This window comes from Caretta caretta, chromosome 17 (genome assembly GCF_965140235.1).
Source record: "Caretta caretta isolate rCarCar2 chromosome 17, rCarCar1.hap1, whole genome shotgun sequence".
Classification (NCBI taxonomy): domain Eukaryota; kingdom Metazoa; phylum Chordata; order Testudines; family Cheloniidae; genus Caretta; species Caretta caretta.
The window spans coordinates 13,887,345-13,903,670 of record NC_134222.1 but is presented as its reverse complement, the minus strand read 5'-3'; the positions used below and the strand labels follow the sequence as shown (position 1 = coordinate 13,903,670).

General features: G+C 46.4%; 1 long non-coding RNA gene across 1 annotated transcript in view; it reads left to right on the top strand.

The window, feature by feature from the left end:
* The first annotated feature begins 6,401 nt into the window (after positions 1 to 6,401).
* LOC142069474 (uncharacterized) overlaps positions 6,402 to 16,326 on the top strand; it is a 53,051-nt gene continuing 43,126 nt past the window's right edge. Inside the window, exons 1-3 of the long non-coding RNA XR_012665319.1 lie at positions 6,402 to 6,772; positions 9,224 to 9,308; positions 11,880 to 12,058. This is a non-coding gene — a long non-coding RNA (uncharacterized LOC142069474). The remainder of the gene's footprint in view (positions 6,773 to 9,223; positions 9,309 to 11,879; positions 12,059 to 16,326) is intronic.

The following is a 16,326-nucleotide window of genomic DNA, read 5'->3' as shown; positions in this document are numbered from 1 at the left end:
TGCATGTGGGAAGAGGATGGAGATGCACACAGGGGAGAAGGAAATTCAGAAAAGGTAGAACTAAGCCTGCGGTGCTGATCCCAGTTTCCAAGAGAGGGGAAATCACAAGCTGAATGAAATGTGTGTTTGGTTGTGAGGCTCACTTCTGAGAAGGGGAAGGTGGGAGAACTTGAATCTAGTCACGGTCATCTCTAAAAGCTCTGTGGACCAAATTCCGTGGTCATGTATAGAACGGCCCTGCAATAGGGTATGCAGTGCACAGTTTCCCCACATCAGTTTTACAGCAGCATTTCCTGATGCAAGAGCAGCAGTGTTTCTCTTTGTTCATCGGTGACCACTTAGGGGCCCTATCCTGATCTCAGCCAGAAAGGAGCAACTGATCTGGGACCCTGAGTAGGAGGATGGAGGGATAGAGGGGAACATCAGCCTTGTGATGGAGCTGCCAGGGACTCAGCTGAGAAAGTCAAGCCTTTCGCCCTAATTCTCAGCAGTGCTTAGATGAGTTTGGCACCTCATAGGAGGGGCAAGGTAATTATAGGCCACCACTGTGGCCCCTTGGATTCTAGGAATCTAGGAGAAATGGAAGAGTCAGTAACATAAGTTCCAGAGTAACAGCCGTGTTAGTCTGTATTCGCAAAAAGAAAAGGAGTACTTGTGGCACCTTAGAGACTAACCAATTTATTTGAGCATAAGCTTTCGTGAGCTACAGCTCACTTCATCGGATGCATACTGTGGAAAGTGTAGAATCTCTTTTTATATACACACAAAGCATGAAAAAATACCTCCTCCCACCCCACTCTCCTGCTGGTAATAGCTTATCTAAAGTGATCAGTCTCCTTACAATGTGTATGATAATCAAGGTGGGCCATTTCCAGCACAAATCCAGGGTTTAACAAGAACGTCTTGGGGGGGGGGGGTAGGAAAAAACAAGGGGAAATAGGTTACCTTGCATAATGACTAAGCCACTCCCAGTCTCTATTCAAGCCTAAGTTAATTGTATCAAATTTGCAAATGAATTCCAATTCAACAGTTTCTCGCTGGAGTCTGTTACCAGTAGGAGAGTGGGGTGGGAGGAGGTATTTTTTCATGCTTTGTGTGTATATAAAAAGAGATTCTACACTTTCCACAGTATGCATCCGATGAAGTGAGCTGTAGCTCACGAAAGCTTATGCTCAAATAAATTGGTTAGTCTCTAAGGTGCCACAAGTACTCCTTAACATAAGTTCGGGCATGTTCAGAATAGCTGGAGCAAAGAATGCGTCAGACACACTTTGCTCCCCAGCTGTCTCCCCTATGCCAGGGATTGGGGGGGAGGTAGAAGAAGGACTAACAGAAGTATGGCATAGAGCTGTTCACCAACGCTCCTCCCCCTGAGCAGCCCTTCACAGGAGCAGTGTGAAAAGCCGAATTAGGCCCTCGGTGTTTTTAGGAATTGTCCTAATGTCAGAACTCTAGTGCCTTGGGCCACGAGTCCTTAGAGTGGAGGCAACCAAGAAAGGGAATCACCCCCTGTGATAGCTTTCCGCTGGAAGTTGTTCTGTGTTTGTTCAGCACCTCACACAATGGGGTGGTCGCCCATGACTCCTGGGGACTACCGCCACCCAGATAACAAAGATAATGTAGACCATGCTGGGCGATGAGCCTCGTGATAGTCTCATAGTTTCGTGGTACATTTCCCACGAGTGTAATTTTGGTGACTTCCGCAGCTGAAGTGCAGCAGCTCATGCTGAGCGGCTTTGTTGCAGTTGATAGCAAGATAATTATAATCCCATCAGTGGGTAAACTGTGTTTCAGTAGGCAAGAGAGGCGCTCTTCAGGCCTTTGATGGATCTCTAACAGCTCCTAGAGATCTGATATTAATCAGCTGCTATCTCTTGACTGCCGCTAGGCTAGTGATCACTAACAATAGCAATTGAGGGAAAACACAGTTTTTCTGAGACGCACACTTTTTAAAAAATCAGGCTGATTTCTGAAGCTAATTATTAACTGTTCTAGCCCCAGTCGTTGTGCAAGTGGTCTTGGTGTGCTGGGAAAACTTATGGCCTTGACACCACCTCTGGTGATGAGATTTAGCACCAGTTTTCTTTGACCAAAGTGAAGGCTGTTGGTGAATTGATGTAAATTACAGTTGCCACCCATCCTAATCAGAAGAGAAGGGGTTTTCTCTTTAGCCTCTCATGAATTATTTAAGTGCTACAATTGCAAGGGGAAGAGTGGAAAGTGCCTGCTAAAATGTTACTTAATATTTAATTCCATACAAAGTCAAGGTTAGTATTTCTAGGTATTTGATTTCTTCCTAGATACGTGACAGGTAAAATACATTAATTATTCACAGCCTATCCTTAGTCCTTAAGATCAAACAAGCTTCCCTCTGTATTTTAATGAACAATTTCTTCCACACTGCAAATTTATTTGTAAAATTAATGAAAGTAATAGGTTCATCCAGTTCTCTTCAGCTATGCCGTGAAATTGCAATAAGACAGACGTTCTAGTCAACAATGCTAATAGTCATCACCCAAGAAGCCAATTGTGATTAGGAGTGAGAATATTTCTGGCATTGTCCTTTATAGTAATAGGATAAAGTTACTGATGGAATAGTTTGGTGACCAAACTACATGATATCCTGTAACACCCACATTTCATTAAAATGTTAGACTCTCGTGAGGCCTGGGATAGAAGTACAATACAGACAAAGTGTAATTATATTTTGGGAGTGATTTTACCTTGCTAAAAGTGCAAGATATTTGGCGGCTTTGGTTTGGTTTTTTTTGGTGAAGATTTATAGGGCCCATGGTTGATACTATCTAAATAGAACACTGATTAGAATGTAGGATGCATGCTGATGAACGTAGCTCTTGCTGCAGTGTTTAAAGTTACATAACAATTACCTTGAAGAGTAAAGGTACACCATATCCTGAGACTTACTGTTATCACAGTATCATCTATAGTCCCTAAATAGGATTGTGCAAGGTGCTGTACAAACACAAAGGAAGAGCTAGTTCTTGCCCAGAGGAGCTTATAATATAGACAGACAAGACAAAGGAGAAACAGAGATAAAACCACTTGCCAATGGTCATACAACAGAGCCAGTTTTTCTCAATCCCAGACCAATTCCCTACACGTGTAGCACAGGGATACCTGAAAGATAAGGATGAGGCTAGATAGAACAGGGTTTGTGGCATACTTTAGTGTGTAAGATGTTATTTCTCTCTCGTTCTGCGATGCTAAGCCCATGAGCCAAAGGGCTCTCGCTGCCCCAGACTAATACAGCCACAAAGCGGGGGCTCATCTGAGACTTTCCACATCCTGCTCGTAGTTCTTTTCATCTGTTCCTCTCCCTCCCATAAGAACGCCCGCAGGGTGAATCACTGTCATCATCTTATGCTGCTCTCTGGGCTTGCTGCAGAGAAGATTAAAGGCAATGCAGGCACTGTGTGTCTTCCTGCTCACTCTCTCTTCTCCCAAAGGAGAGGGACTGTGCTCCACAGAGTTCTAAAAGCATCTCTTCCTGCCCCCTCTACTGATGCAGGGACGGTAACGTCACAGCTGCTCCAGAACTCAGCTCTTCTCCTACAAAGGGCTGAATAAGCAGCTCTGCCAGAAGCCCTCCATTCACCCACAGGGCAGGGTGCAAAACAGGGGGCTTGACCCAAAGCTCACTGAAGCCAATGGGAGACTTACCACTGACCTGAATAGACTTTGAATCAGGCCCTTCGTGCATACTTCCCCATTTCTTTCCTCAGCCTCAGAAAAGTAATTGCCGTCCTATCCGTTCGATCCTCGGGCTCTCTGCAGAGGCAGCTAAGCGTCCATGATGAGGAGGGTGGCTTTTGATGTAGATCCCTATCCAGTGAGGACTGGACTAGGACCACCAGCTCAGCTTGCTCCAGCCTCTAAACAGCCAGATGGCAACAGCTTCTCTGTTGAGGGAAACGAAAGTAGCCACCGTGCTAGAGGAGTGTGCCAAGGATGTTGGTGGAGTGTCTGCCTTTCTTGAATGATGCTCCATCTATGAGCTGAGTGCTCAGCCTGTGGGATGTGTTGTATCTCTAGCATTAGCTCTGGTTGTTGCCTCTTCTGGGAGTAGTCCGAGAGGGAAAATGGGAATCAGGACGCTTGGATTCTAATCCTGGGTCTGGCAGTGCATGCTAATGGTTAGAGCAGGGGTGGCCAACCTGTGGCTCTGGAGCTGCATACGGCTCTTCAGAAGTTAATATGCAGCTCCTTATATAGGCACCGACTTCGGGGTTGGAGCTACAGGCATCAACTTTCCGATGTGCCGGAGGCCTAGGGGGCTGCTCACTGCTCAAGCCCTGACTCTGCTACAGGCCCTGCTCCCACTCCACCCTTTCCCCCAAGACCCCTACTCCTTCCTGCCCCCTTCCTGAGCCTGCCACGCCCTCGCTCCTCAGGCACTGATCAGCAGGGCTGCTGGCAGGCAAGTGGGGAGCTGATGGGGGGCTGCTGACACATTGCTGGGGCTCTTTGGCAAAGTACACAGGTAAATTTCGGCTCCTTCTCAGGCGCAGGTTGGCCACCCCTGGGTTAGAGCATGGGCGCTAGGCGCCAGATCTCCTGGATTTTAATTCTGGCTCTGGGTGTGTGAGGGTTGCTATGAGTCAGGACTTCTGGATTACATTGGTCCAACTCTTGCAGAGAGTGTTGTCTAGTGGTTAGAGCATGGGGGTGGATGAGTGTCAGAACATCTGGTTTCTATTCCTGGCTCTGCTACTGACTTGCTGGGCAACCGTCAGCTAATGACATTGCAACAACAGCTGTGGCGGAGTTGACATCTGCAGGGGATTGAACTCTGGATCTAAAAGCTCCTAATGATTTAATGATGGGATGAGTGTGTCTCAGGAAGGGCAGCTAGATAGCTTTAAATATTTTTTTCTTTAGATGGCAGGGGGAAACTTACCCCCACGAGACTGCCCATAAAACTGTGCCATCAAGCATGTTTGAGAACAACCTGAATTCCCCCACTCTGTTTAAATTAGAGCCTAATCCGGTTGCAGGGATGGAGAGATGAGATGTTGGAAATGAAGTGAGGACATAAAGGGAGGCTAGTCCAGATGAGGGAAGCTGCAGAGGAGGTGGGTCTCTCACCCGCAGTGGAGAAAGCAGGGACGGAAGGGTCCAGTGCCCAGGCAGGGCAATTGGCAAGCCATGATTCAGTCTGAGAAGATCCATTCTGTTGGTGGTGCTGCCCTCCTGCTCTCCTATACACTAGGGAGCAATTGTGTCCCTCTTCCTTACTGCCCTTGGAGACTGTTCTGTGTTCCCTCCCAGCCCAGGGGCATGATGCCCTCTCTGCACTTGAATTTCTCCCCCACAGCACATGCCATCTGGATCTACCTGCTGGTGCTTGTCCAACAACCAACCTATGGAACCCCCCCATTCATCTTCACCCTCCTCCCGCCCACTTTGCTCCTTTAATTTCTCACATTCACTTATTGAACCCTTCAGCAATTCTGGCCCCGATTCTGAAAGCTGCCCCATGTGGGAAGATATGTGCAGCCCTCTGGGGCTCTGTGAGGGTGCAGAAGTCTGCTTGCATGCATCATGTTGCAGGATTGGGCCTTAGATTATAAACTCTTCCGGGCAGGTGCTGGGTCTTTCTGCGCATTTGCACAGCAGCTTGTGCACTGGAGCCCCCCAGTGCTGACTGAGGCCTCTGAATGCTACTGCAGTTCAGATAATAAGTATTAATAATCAAATAAGTACTACTAATAAGTACTAATAAATTCACTGCCATTCTGGACTGCCTTTGACCTGAGCAAATAACCTCTAAACTGCAGCTTTATTGCTCAGCTCTGAACTGCTCTGGGAATTGTATGCACAGCATTGCTTTAAATCCATGCTAATTCCAAGGGCATGAATTTCAAGCCCTAAGTAAATCACTTCAGACTAGAATTTAGAATCTATTCTGGTTTTATGGCAACTTCTAGCGTTGTCCCAAAGGGACCCCCAATAAATAATCATACGCTATCAGTGATGGTGCAGGGACTATGCATGCAAAGGCAGCAAGATCATAACTGTGCATTCACTAAAAGGTTTCACACACGGCACTGGACCTTAGAACCTGTTTTACTAACAGAGAAGCGTTGAGCAGAATGCGGAACCTATTCTTTGACCTTTTCCAAAAGCGGTCGTGAGTTCAGGTTCCGCAGTTCTTTCAGTGACCTTTAGAGGGGGCTGTGTGCTCTGTTACTCCCACCCCCTCTGACCCTGCAGGGAATCCTCACCAAGCCAGACACAGATGTGGGTTTTGTTTTGTTTGAATCCCAGCAGTGGGGGAGGAGGGTTGCTTGCACAGTCAGCTCAGGGAGATGACTGCCAGCTGGCAGTAATCAAGGGCAGCTGAGCCTCCTTAGGCTCAGAACCTTGAAGAGCAGCTCAGCTCAGTCAAGGCAGAGAAGGGACATTCTGCTTGTTGGAGACCAGGACAGAGTGCTCTAGAGATCAATATTGTTTATGGTACTGTGTAAGGATTCCTGCTGCAGGAAGAAAATGTGGCTAGAAGTAGCATTGTGGTTTGGTTTCTTTGGCTGTGCAAGTCCTGAAGTCTCAGAGCGAGTAGTTCAGCCTGGACTTCCTGGGAAACTTCTCTCCAGCTATGTAGCCCCTGACTCTGCCCTGTGTGGGATTCTTCATGCGATGCTCACCAGAGACGAGTAGAAAGGATTCCATTTAGATGTGCCTTCTACCTGAGCACCCCTCTAAACATGCAGTGATCCTCCTCCCAGCTGTGACCGAGCATTGTTGGCAGCAGGTAGGAGCTTAAGAACTATTAACAGTATGCTAATGTGAGATTGGTTGGCTCCTTCAATCTGAACTGCTGATAACATCTTCAGTGCAATTTATCCTTTGCTTTTTCATGCTTCCTGTTAACAGTTCAAGTGTGTATGTCTGAGTCTCTTCCTTGTCAGGGCCTTGACTGTGCCATAGGCAGTTGTTTGAATCAGTGGCCATGAGACTTTGAGACCCCTGAGAGAGGCCAGTGGTGTCCCTATATCTCCATACCCCTGTGGGTAGAGAGAAATTAACTTTTTGTGCCAGTTTAACTGTTTGTTTTTCTAGTTGTTTGGCTTGAATAGTTGTTGCTCCATCACAACCCATTGTCTGAAGTAGCCTTTGGGTTGTGTAGCTCCTGGCATTGTTTGTATGGGAAAGGGAATGGTTCTTGGAATTTGCTTTGTGAAATTCAGTAGTTGACTCAAGGCCATTTTCATAGTGCCACCGTGTGGCCAAAAATCAAATCATCACAGATGGGCCTCAAAGTAAAAAAATAAAATGGTCCGGCTGAGAAGAAGTCAGCATCTGTGAATTCTCCTAAGGAGCCCTGCAGATCCAGAGTCTGGGCAGAAACGGAGCTGCTTTGAAAATCATGTTTAATGTTTTAGCCATATTAAACAGGGCATTCAGAATTTGGCCAGAGACTGTGTATGTGCACACACAGTGGGTTTGATCACTAGCGTGGGACTTGGGAGACCCAAGTTCAGTTTCTGCTCTGCCACAGGCTTTCTGCATGGCCTTGGGCAAGTCACTTAGCCTCTCTTTGTCTATGTGTACAATGGGGATAAAAGCACTGCCTTACCTCACTAGTGCTAGTATGGATCGATACGTTAAAGATTGAGGTGCTCAGATGCTGTGGTATTGGGGGGGGGGGCGCATTACCTGAGAGGAGTTTGGGGATTCTCCTCTTTCCCCCGCCCCTCCCCCCAAACCCTGTGAAACAACAAACCTGAAGTACAAGAAGTGAGGAAGTGGTTTTTTTCCCAGCTGAACAGATTCAGGTTCTGATAAGAAGAAGGTCTTGAACAAAAGGCAACCATCAGGTAAATCTTGGCTCCACTCAAAATGTGAGAGCAATGCACGTTGCTCGTTGAGTACATCGTGTTTGCTAAATGCATTAGGACGAAACCAGGAGGCAAAATGTCTTATATTTTGAGCTTTCTAGTAGGGCACCACACGGTGCAGTTTTTCTGTTTTATTAAAAACAAACACAACCGTTCACCCTCTCCGAACACACCGATTCTTTTCTTTTTGGGGCGGGGGAAGGAAATGTTGGCCATGGTACAGCTCCTCTCAAAGTTGGATTGATGTCTATACGCTAGAGCTGGGGTTTCCCAACCCTGGGTTACAATCCTGGGATTCAGAAAAAGCAATTGGGAGGATTGCAAAGTTTCTAAAACTTTATTATGTTCTAAAGCAAAGAAAATCTCACTGCCCCACTCTCCTCACACCGTTATCCTTCATGGTCAAGTGTTCTGCTAGTCTCTCAACACACGCATGCAAAGTATATAGGCTTAGCATTGTAGTAATTTTTTACTCTTTTAAAGTAAACCTAAGTGGGTCATGAAAAATGATCTCCAATAAAAGGTTGCCAACCTGAAAAGGTTGAGGAACACTGGTCCAGAAGAAGCTGTCATTTGTATCTAATCAGTGGCTTTTTTTTGTTTGTTTTGTTTGCTCTTTGCCAGCGGGTGCAATTCTAGGTTCCTAACAGAATCAGCAAAGGAATTGTCTGCACTTGTGAAACATGAGTGTGTCTAACCTCCCACACCACCACCCCCAAAAAAAAAGAATTAAAAGCCTGGCTGACTTCTTTCTGTAAAAGCTGACAATCCTAAGCATTGGCTGGGTAATTACCCACTCAGACGCTTTCTGTCTGGCTGCAAACATGAAGCTAACTTGAAGCTTTCACTACAATTAGTCTCATATCTCTCGGAGGGCACTCAAGTGTAGTTTGAGTGACAGGGTGTATGAAATGGGCAGGCCAGCCAGCCACTGTTTCAGCTTTCTCAAACCTTCATCCTATGGAGTCTCTTTTTTGTTGTTGTTTTTTTTAATTCTGACAAACATTCCCAAAAGTGGCATTGGTCTCTAGCGCCAAGTTTCTGCTCAGTTATTAACCATGCTTGGTTCAGCGCTTCCTTATCGTCAGAGCATGCCTCCAATCTGTGCTCATTCCTTATGGCAATGACAAGTAACCCTCTGGACGGGATCTAGCAAGAAGCTGTGTGTGGATGGGCCCTGAATGGAACTCCAGTAAAGCCAATGGAGCTTGCCACATGTGTCCGTTTCAGTGCCAGAGAGGGGCTTTTATTAGTAACCCTGCTGTGATGCTCACAAGAAAGGGTTTTGTGAGGGTGGGTGGGAATTTAGGTTACTACTTCCTCTGGGTCAGTCTGCATTGTTTCCTCTGTTTCTTGTCTTCTAGGGATTTCACTGTTTCATACCTCTTACAAAAGGAGGCAGAGTGCCTAGTGATTAGAGCACTGGACGGGGACTCAGGCAGCCCTTGGGTAAGTCATGTCAACTCCCTGCCTCAGTTTCCCATCTGTGTATCTGTTTAAAAAAAAATACTGACCTCCATTTGTGAAGTACTTTGAGACTTACTGAAGAAGAGTGCCACGTAAGAGCTGGGTGGTGGTATTACAGTGGCAAGCGCAGAATCTGTTTAAAGAAAATCTAACACGGCTGTTCCTCTGAAAAAAGAATCTGTTTAGTAATGAATATCCCTGGGATCTTGGTTAAGTCCCTGAGGTGATCTGCCTCCTAGTCCATTCAGAGCCAGAAGTGTGTGTCAGTCACATTCTGAGAGCATTAGACTGTGATTTACCCCCCCGCCCTTTCCCCATTAATTCAGGATCTGCTCTTAGTCTTGTGACTAAACTTTTCTCTGAAAACTGCCCTTCTCTCTCTCTCTCATGCCCTACATGCAGAACAGGTTAATGCTTTGCTTTGTCTCACATAGCTGGATATTGCTTGCAGGCATGCTGCCCTGTCAGCTTGGTGTTGGATTGAGATGGTAATGGGGGGGAGGGGGGTGTGTGGGAGAGAGAGAGCACATCACCTGTGTAATGCTGCTGCCCTCTCATCACACCAGTTGTTCTTATCCAGTTTCTGCCATAACAGCACCCAAGTGAGGCACAGCTGCCATTTTGCAGTCGCAGATGTTGCTCGTTGCACAGCCAAACGTATTTTGAAGTTTGTTTGTTTTTTAAATGTCTAGCTCTTTAATTGGGTTTCTTGAATGTGGCTTCTCTGTGGCATCACCGTCTCATGCCCACTAATGTTAGTGAATGAAAGTCCCGTTATTGTGGCAGAACAACGGCGATGCAAAGTCTTGGAGAGCTGTCTATTTTTAATCCAGGAATGATCTTCATCCTAACCTAGGGAGCACTTCATAATGCCAAATGATATGGCAAAACCCCATAGGGGGTATCCTCAAACAATTACAACGCATACTTGATGGGGGGCTCTATTCTGAAAGAAATCTTTCCTGAACCCCCCTCTTCTGGCCTTCAAACAATCCCCAATCTAGCCAAATTCTTTGTCAGAAGTAAGCTCTCCACAAACCAGGACCCTCCAATTCAAAGTGGCACCAGACTTGCCGTAACCGATGCAAACCCTGCAGATATATCTCCACTGCTATGGTGATCAATCACCCCACAACACACCTTTCAAGATCCAGGAGTTCTACCCATGCTTATCACAACCAGTGGTGTACCTCATCCAGTGCACTAAATGCCCCCAGTAACAACTAGGTGAGTGAAACCAGACAATTGCTACACTCTCAAATGAACTCGCACAGAAAAATTCTAAAAGCAAAAAACACCATATCCCCGTGGGCAAACACTTTTCACAGAGAGATCACTCCATATCTGACTTCCCAGTCTTCTTCCTCAAAGAAAACCTGCCCAACACCATCAATACATGAGCCTGGGAGCTTAAATTCATAACTTTGCTAGACACTAAAAATCAAGGTCTTAATAAAAACACTGGATTTACAACCTTTTGTCTGTAATCCACTAACCCCCTTCTTTTGACCTATGACTGCAGAGGTGTTAACACAGGCCACATGTTAACATGTGTTAACAGGTGTTAACACAGGCCTCTTGAACAGTGTCTTATGATGTATGTTAACTTCTTCTGCTGAACAATATGTTCCACCTTCTGTTTAGCTATGACACTCTGAGTACATTTCCCAGACCTAAAGAAGAGCTCTGTGTAAGCTCGAAAGCTTGTCTCTTTCACCAACAGAAGTTGGTCCAATAAAACATAGTACCTCACCCACCTTGTCTCTCTGAGGTGTTATTGCCTCTTTGTAAAAGTAGCAGAAGCCTCTGGAGAGAGAGGTTGACTTGTTTTGAGTAATATAAGTACATGCTGGTTCTGGATTATTGAAAAGCAAGAGGAATGAGGCGTGGTAATGGCAGATGTGTTGTCACAGCACAGTTGGGGGACTGCATCAGCTAAATTGCGTGAACACAGCTAAAACGACAGTAAATGCTTTTCTAATATTAACTTCCTTTTTATTTGCTGTAACACGAGGATAGCATTTGATTGCAAGAGAGGTGATCCATGGGATCAGAAAATGGGAGGAGAGAAGTCTTGAGCGCATTTCTCTATTAAGATGCAGTTCACACCATGAAAACTTGCTGCAAGCCTACCTGAATTCACGTTCAAACGAGCTTTTATTCAAATGAAGAGGCTGCGGGTGCGGGGGGAGAGAAATCGCAGATGATGCCTAGGGCAGGTCTACACTTGGTGCAACTGTGCCACTATAGCGATTTCTTAATATTTATTTTGGCTGCCTTCTGATGGGACCAAGAGCTTTGCATCAGCATATCCGATAAAACCAATGATCGGAGATTGCTCTGGTGACAAATCTTACGTTTGTTTCTGTCTTGTTAAAGCAATGTAAAATCTTCAAGAAGTAAAATGGAAGTTGACCTTTCACAGTGTTTTAATCATTAATCAATCTTGCTCTAGCCCTGTGATGCAATTTAAATATTTATTATTACACCTGTTTGACAGGCAGCTTCTCCATAATCAAGTTTTCCTAAGATCTAGATTTTTTTGTTTTCCAGGAATGCTGAGCACTCTCACCTCCCAACTAAAGCCAATGGGAACGGCTGGCACTCAGTACCCATAAAAATTGGTCCTCATGTGACTTGCCAGAGGTTGCATAGCCTGTCTGGTCTGGGGCAGAGCTGGGAATCCCTTCACTCCATTCCTGAGTCCCAGGCTTGCTCTTTACCCACTAGAGGTAAGAACATAAGAAGGGCCATGCTGGGTCAGACCAAAAGTCCATCTAGCTCAATATCCTGTCTCCTGACAGTGGCCAGTGCCAGGTGCTTCAGAGGGAATGAACAGAATGGGTCATCATCAAGTGATCCATCCCAGGTTGCCCAGTCTCAGCTTCTGGCAGACAGACTAGGGATACCGTTCTTGCCCTCACGACGCTAAAGGAGACATGACACAAAGCTATACTGGGAGTATTTTCTACTGGGTAGATTCCTGAGTGACTGCTCAGAGTAGGATTGGAGACACTAGCATAAAGAGCTGAGCAAAAATCCGAATTTCCCTCCCCTCTGCGTATGGGTGGGGGTGCAGCTTTGTACATGGGAGGGTGGGAAGGTGTATGTGCATTGGGAAGAAGGGTGGTGTCAGCTGTGTTCATAAGTCTGTGGGTGGGGGGCGCACCTGAAATCAGTGGAGGGTTTGTGTGGAAAAATGTGGTCCGGGGGTGGGGGAAGGGCTGGCTGTGTTCACGTGCTGGATGGGGCGGCTGCTCTCTGCTTACAGCTGGGGAAGCAGTTGTATTTATGGTGGGATGGGGGGAACTGGTGTCTGTGTGAAGCATCCGTGGGGGGCCAGTGGCTGTGTTTATGGTTGGCTGGGGTCTGCACATGTGTCTGGAGGGGAGTAGTACCTATATGTGCATTCAAGGCGGGGGGGGGGAAATGACATTTTGGGCGTGTCCTTATGGGGGGCTGTTTGTGCACACATCCGTGGGTGGGGTGGCTGTGTTTATGGGGGAAGTCTGTGTCCATAGGGGGTGTGGTTGTCTTCATTGCGGGGGCTGACGTTTAAGCCATGGAGGGGAGGATGGGGAAGCTGGGGTCTGCCCATGTGTGTTTCTGATGGGGTGGCTGTGTTCCTGGTGGGCTGATTTCTGTATGTCCACTGTGGGGCGCTGCCTGTGTTCATGGGGATGGGAGGGGCTGGTGTCTGCATGTGCATCTGTTGGGGCGGGGGGTGCTGAGGCTATGTTTGAGGCGGGGATGGTATCTGCACGGTTGGGGGCCTGTGGCTGTGTTCAGGGGGCTGGTGTCTGGGGGGACTCTGTTCATGGGGGGGGCTGATGTCTGTGGTGGGGGTAGCTGTGTTTGCAAATGGGCAGTTTCTGCATGCTTGTCCTATAGGGCGAAGGCTCTGTTCGTATGGGGGGGGGTATATTCATGCATGTCTGTGGGTGGAGGGAGGACAGTGGCTGTATTAGGGGGCTGGTGCCTGCATGGGGAGGCTGTGTTCATGGGGAGGGCGGGGGGAGGCTGAGGTAGGTGTAGGGCGATTTTTTTTCTATCACCCCTCTATGTCTTGTCTGGGTGTGTTCACATTGGTCAATGGTCACAAGTCTGGGGTGGGGGGCAATCTCTGAGCGTGTTTGGGGCTGCTGTGTTTGTACTGGCCGCTGTCAGTCTCTGCATGTCTTTCTTCTTCTCCCCAAAGGCTGTGAGCGCACACTGCTGCACGGGAGGGTAATAGTAAACAGCATGTAGTACAGTAATAAGTCTTTGACACTGTTGGCCTGAGAAGCGATGAAATCCACCACAGAGACAGGAAGCTAAACCAGACATTTCTTGTGAGGAGTTAGAATCCTAGAATATCAGGGTTGGAGGGGACCTCAGGAGGTCATCTAGTCCAACCTCCTGCTCAAAGCAGGACCAATCCCCAATTTTTGCTCCAGATCCCTAAATGGCCCCCCTCAAGGATTGAGCTCACAACACTTGGTTTAGCAGGCCAATGCTCAAAACCCTGAGCTATCCCTCCCCCCAGTTCAGCATCTTAGAATGAATTCAGCCCTTTGTGGATCAGCATTTCTGTTTGTGACTTGATAAATATTGGACCTGAGGAATATTGCCTATTCAACTCTGTGAAAGTTAATGAGGTGACACTGGAAGAGCGGACAAGTTGTAGAACCTCAACCTTATTGAAAGAGGCCCAAATGTTGAGGGGTTTAAGCTCTGAATCTAATCTTGATGCTCTAAGTGCTATTTGTGTGAGGTAACGATGCTCCCATATGCCTACCCCACTCCCATGGGGCCATTACAATGGACACTGTATATTATACACTGCTTAGACGGACTGTGGCGGTGCTCCTGGACAGCTTCCTTCCTTAGGGTTTGTTTACGTACAGTTTTTGGAATTCTATAGAAACAAATGTAAAGTGGTACAACCACCTAGAGTGGATACAGTTTACTGGTATTTTATTATTTGCATTGTGGTAGCTTCCAGGACTGCCAGTCCTGGACCAGAACCCCATTGTGCTGGGCACTGTACAAACACAAGACAAAAAGGCTGTCCCTACCCCAACCCAGTACAAGACCAGAGACAACAGCACAAGGGAAGTATGAGACCATATCAGTCAGTACCATGGGCAGCGGTCTTAAAAATCCACCAGTTGCCTAACTGTTTCACTCTTTGGAGGCATCCAGTCTATTTCTTCCCTCAACAGAGTAAGCAATACCAATATGACCACTTTTCTACTAGTAGAAGTTTATCCACATTAGGCAGTTACATCACCTTAACTATCTTGCTTTCTAAACTTGTGTAACGGTACAAAAATTGTTGGTAGACCTAATCTTCATTCTGGCACCATGTCAGATTATGCTGCCATCTCCCGGTACATACCCGAGATGAAGAACTGCAATGTCATAAATAGAATCAAACTTCATTGCTTACTGCAAACGTAGCCTGGTCTTTCGTCATCATCAAGATCTACATCATCATCAAGAAGAGAAGTGCTTGTAACAACTCACTGCAAAAGGACTCTTCTGAAGACGTTCTGTACAGAGGTAACGTTAATAGCCAAAGAGAAGTAATTTAAGCAGCCATCGACAGAAAGGATAGGTAGATAAGCGTGATATTTTAAACAGGAGCGATACATTGTCTGACTTCCCAACAAAGAGAGCTTGTTAGATAGTGATCAGTGTTTAATTGTAGCTGTAAACACAAACCTCTTTCTTGGGTTTAAAAAAATTGCTTTGAGGAGAGATGAGTTTGCTCTGAATGAAAAAACAGATTCTAAAGAATAGGCTAATGGCTTTCTTTTTGAAGAAGTTTCTGCAATAGAAAGACTGCTGTAGGAGCAGAATCAAACCCAAGTTTCTTGTGTATGGGACTTGTCCTTTTATTTCTACCACTTATTTTATGTGCTGCACAGGGTGCATATTACAAGGACTCACTTAAGAGGTTAACACACAACTATGTGAACAAGCCAACTGTATGCATACGTAAGTTTTATGTGTAGGAATGTGCACCTCTATTTCATCATGCATGGGCTGATGTCAGTTTCCTGCTTGTGATATGCAGGGCTACTTCCATCCTATTGCAGTTAGAGTAATAGTATTTTAGAAAGTCCAGAGAGAGAACCTGGAAAAATTACTAGCTATATTACTCGTGTTGCAATATTGCCTAAGAACTCCAGCCAGCACTGGGCATTAACTCCATGGGGGCTGAGGATTTTCATTACCTAGCAGGACTGGGCCTGGCTGTGAGGCTTAGTTCCAGATCCATGCTGCTCCAGAGTTTGTGGGGTGGGACGGGGGAGTTTCAGATGTAAGGTTTTGGTTCCAGCCTCCAGGTCAATGCCACAAATATATATATGACTCATAACCAGGATGAAAATGACTGTCATGGTTACAGGGCTAGCTGCACCTCTGTCCCCTTCCTGGTCTCTCTCAGTGCAACCCTCAGGGGTCAGGCCTCATGCCTTTGCTTCTCCTGGGTGGAATGCAACAGATCTCCCACTTGTGAAGGGTGCTGTGGCCCAGGTCCCAGTCTATCAACTGTGCTACCCAGCAGGTGTCACTGAGCATAGACACCATAGACATTTTTTCTCTGTGGGTGTCTCTGATCATTGCTATCCAGTGATAAACCAGCCATCTTACAATGAAGGGGTGTGTGTATCGTTTTCACAATAGAAACAAACCCGTTAGCCATGGGTGTAGATTGTTCTAATATCCTCTCTATCTTGCCGACTGGCTTACCATTGCCTGATGGCAGCCTAGGCAGGCCTAACTTCTTCAGATACCCCAATGGTGCCTTCCTCTTAGTTCTACTCTTGAAGGACACCCTTTTTAAACTGCTTGAGTCCTTTTGTTCTCATGTGTTCCTGAGCTTTGGTCCTTCTGAACTAAACTAGTATAGCAGGTTGGCTGGGAAGTTGGAAATATCGTCAAAGCTAAAAGTTCAGGCAATGTCCCTTAGTCTTTGCTGAAAGAAGACCTAAGAGTTACTATCTTGAGGTGT